Source organism: Photinus pyralis, unplaced genomic scaffold (assembly GCF_008802855.1).
Source record: "Photinus pyralis isolate 1611_PpyrPB1 unplaced genomic scaffold, Ppyr1.3 Ppyr1.4_LG2, whole genome shotgun sequence".
In the NCBI taxonomy this organism is placed as follows: domain Eukaryota; kingdom Metazoa; phylum Arthropoda; class Insecta; order Coleoptera; family Lampyridae; genus Photinus; species Photinus pyralis.
The window spans coordinates 35516472-35520782 of record NW_022170403.1 but is presented as its reverse complement, the minus strand read 5'-3'; positions in this window follow the sequence as shown (position 1 = coordinate 35520782).

The window sequence follows — 4311 nt, the reverse complement described above, 5'->3', positions numbered from 1 at the left end:
GTTGACAGATTTTTGGAAAATGTACACCACATGACCACACGTCTATTATTATTTGTTGACATATTTGAAACCAGAACATCCATCCACACCGAGATGTGACATATAACTATGTCCATGTAAACCTTCTGCCGCCCATGTGCAAAAACCGTTTCATAATTTTGTTCTTAAACACATAGGCATGATCCACGAACTTATAAATGAAGATGGGAGCGCTGATCAAACAGTTGCATAGAGGTAGAAATGGCCCTAGCATGTGTGCCGCCATGATGTGCACATTTTAGTTATTTTCTAGGGGAATTTTCCTAGTGCTCAAGTTTTGAGAGTATTGCAGCATTGGAAAATGAAATGTGTCACAGTAATTTATTTAGAAAACGTGAGGTTAATGTTGGGTTAATGCTTGTTTATTAGTTGATTCGAATTTCGCGCCATGTGAGTGCACATCATGGCGGCCCCCATGTAGGTGTCATTTGGCAATTCAGCATCAGCAGTCCTCCAGTCCATCTTAATTTATACGTTCGTGGCATGATCCTATCAAATTTCATGATATTGTAAAATTTTGTTGGCCAAGAATTGCATTTAAATTTTTTGTGAGTGTAGAGTTTTTGGCACCTCGGGACTGGTAGGAATTTTATACATTTTTTGCAAGATGAAAGGGCATACTCAAAACCTAGTTGGATGAAGCTTGCCCGTAATTCCTATCCCAACCGGGCAATTTTTTCAAAATTTTTTCAAAAAATTGCCCAATTGGTTTTTTTAGTGCATTTTCTAACGATGTTGGGTGCAGCCACTTTCTCTTCCATCCGTCCCTCCGTCTGTCCGCCCGGAGTCAGTCTGAGGCCTTAACTATAACTGAGTACTCCTATACCGTTTTGAATATATTCAGTTCGTTCTTTTTAAATTGGGTAGTTTATAGCTCTGACACCTGAGTCAAGAAAAATCTTGACGATTAATGCGCGCATGCGCAGGCTGCGAAATATCAACTTTCTTATTTATTAATATATCTTGTTGAAAATTTAACCAGTGTTGTTCAAGTCAGTACCTCTACAAATTCTAGCACTAGGTGTCACCAACCTAGATAAAATGGTGTGAGTACTGTCATACAGTAAAATAATTTATTGTACTCTATGGTATTATTGAGAATTATTGAGATCAGCTCTGAACGTACACACTCGAAAGTCAATGGAATTGCATAACTTGCAGGCTGTAAAGTTAATTCCAATGCAATTCCTCTTGTATTGTGGGGGGCATGCTTGCCTGTTTTTAGTTTGATTTTGACTTTTTTGTTTTTTATTTCGGTAAATATGTGACTTTATACATATTATATATGTACTACATCTGTTTCTTGTAAAAAAAAGAACAATTAAACTGTAAAAAAATTGTGGTGTATTTTTTAAAATGTAGTACATGTTGGTAACAATCTAATACAATATTCCCCGAAAAATGAGTACCGTCATTTTATCCCTAGGAACAACACTGATTTTAACGAGGATTTTAACCACAGAGACCTCTAGTAAAGGCAAACATATCGCATCTAGTAGACATCAGATGTGCGCATGCGCAGATTGCGCAATGCCAACTTTCTTATTTATGAAGATATTTTTTTGAAATTTTAACCATAGATGCTTTTAGTAAAAGCAAACGTATCGCATATTGCAAACATCAGTTTAATGGGCGCATACGCAGGATGAACAATATCCGCGGCAATATCAACTGTTTTATTTATCGAGAAATCTTTTTAAAAATTTCATTACAGATGCTTCTGTTAAAGGCAAACACTCATATTTTAAACATTAGATGTACACATGCCCAATGCCAACTACCTTATTTATGAAGATATTTCTTTGACATTAGTAGATGTCATTAGCAAAGGCAAACACATCGCACATAGTAAAAATCAAACGCGAAATGCCAGACATTTTACACACTGATGGCTAGCCGTAATTTGCCCCCCCCCCCTCCACCCCATTCATGCTTTGAAGCGTGTATAGTTAGCCTACAAGTACATTCTGTCAGAGAAAGTTCGTCCTATCATAACTTCAGGCCGTTTTCGTTAAACTTCAATGCTGGGTGGGCAACCCCTGATAACTCGGGTTCCGGGAGGAAATGATCGTGGCGCCATATCTGATCTTGAAGAGAATGGGTCAAAGAGCATCTAAGCCAATTTTCAAAACTTTACCTGAAAGTGCCAACTTCATCTCATATTCATGACTTATACGGCAGCCTAATTCGATTATTTGAACCAGAATTGAATTATCATCGATTGTTCAAATTAAAAACGTTGAGCGAATTCTTAAAAAAACGTTAAAAGTAATTTTCTCCTATTTCTTGATTCTTTTTGTTCGTATTTTAAAGCGATGGGGATACTTAAAATCCACACCCGGAAGGAAATATGCGTTAGTTATGACCTGATCACGGTATGACGTGATTAGGAGCGCATCAGTCCTTATGAACCACCGAAAACTTCGTGTGAATGTTTATCCGTCCGTCTGTCTATCCGGATGTTGTATCGGTAGCGGATAGCAAGTATTGCCTGCGATTAACTAGAAAATGTATTGTTAAAATTTCTGTAATTTAATTGGTCCTATCACATGACTGTGACAAATGTGGTAACATTTTTATGGCGTTTCTCTATCTCATTCAATGAATGAAGATAAGAGTTTGTTTATGTTAAAAAAAGGGATTTTTACAAGCCTTTCTCTCGTATCGTATCAGAGCTTTGAGTGAATCTGTAATCGTTTGTGATAACAAAAGTCTATATTTAACTAAATATTAATATCATTATAATATGTTAGTACCTAACTATAGTAGCAATTTGAACTCTGCGATCGGAGGGATGGAAAACATTTAAGACGCGGTAAACATATGAAGCAAATTCATGTTTATCATATTGAAATAATTCACCGGAATTAAGTTTTCTGATTGCTCCTAAATGTATCCTCTAGTAGCGATATACGCGTCTCTAAAATTGTGGAAAACACAAACTTCGAGCGTATTTTGCGATATAATAATTTTCGAAATTTTCTGTATTTTTACCGAGGTTTAACAGCAAGAAGTTCGTTTTACAATAAACTCGAAGTTTGTATTTTCCACGATTATTATATCAATACTGGAGGATAAATTAAAGAGCAATAAACGTAAACCAATGAACAAACAACGTCATTTTATCATTTTTATGGACGACTATATCGAAATGAAAATAATTGAAAAGTCTTGGTTATTAGAAGTATTTTGGCTATGGTGGATTAAGAACTTTTGTTGAGAATTTAATACAAAATCCACCACACTGTTTGGCATATGTCGCGGCTTAGCGCAATGGCAACAAAAGTGGTGGAGGTGCACTCCTGTTAGTTCCTAAACCTCTCGCCAGGAAAGATTGCCGGTCACAGAAGACCTGATCCCGGTTTACAATCTGTGTTTTTCTAAAGATGTGAGCGACATCCGGGATAGGATCGTGCCAATGTTGAACGAAAAGACTTTTCGTTCAACATTGGCACGATCCTATCCCGGATGTCGCTCACATCTTTAGAAAAACATAGATTGTAAATTGACACAAGGTGTGCTGTGATCGGCAATCTTTCCTGGCGAGAGTTATATCAGGGACACATCCCCACGACAGTTGACTAAATTTTGGGATAGGCGGCTACGCCAGGTATATGCCAAAGTATCAATTATATAATGTAATAATATACAGGGGGTTTCATATAAAAAATTTTTGTTATTATCTGGAAAATGCTGTTTTGTTTCTTTAATTACAGATTTGGATTTAGTAGCGAAAATACACAATTTTGCTAGCAATTTTGGTAATTTAACCGTCTTCTACAACTAAGAAAGTTAGCAATAGTGTCAGCTTAATTTGAAACAGACTGTATAGCTCAACGTTTTCAAGAACTATCCCCAAGAATTCAAACTTTGCCGATTTGAAAATTCTTGGATCTCTCATCACCCTCGACGAAACCCACGGCGTAGGTAAAAAAGGTTTGAGCCATCAAGTTTGGTTCTACTTGGACCTTATATTTGGGATTTTGTAATAAAGAATTGTTTGGAGAAAATATTGAACGATGAGAAGACTTAGATCTTAGCATCTTTACCCATTAAATCCGGTGGTCTCGGAATACATTCTTCGCTTGATATTGGATTCCTTTCCTCTGTTAATTCAACCTCTAAGTTGGTATGTGCTATGTTAAACCTTCCCAACTCAGACTCTGCTTGGATCTGTGTTGGATTGAATTTGTGGTATGATATTAACCGCGAGTTCATCATGAACTTATACCCACATCATTCTAAGAACTCTGAACTCAGTCAATTTTCCTA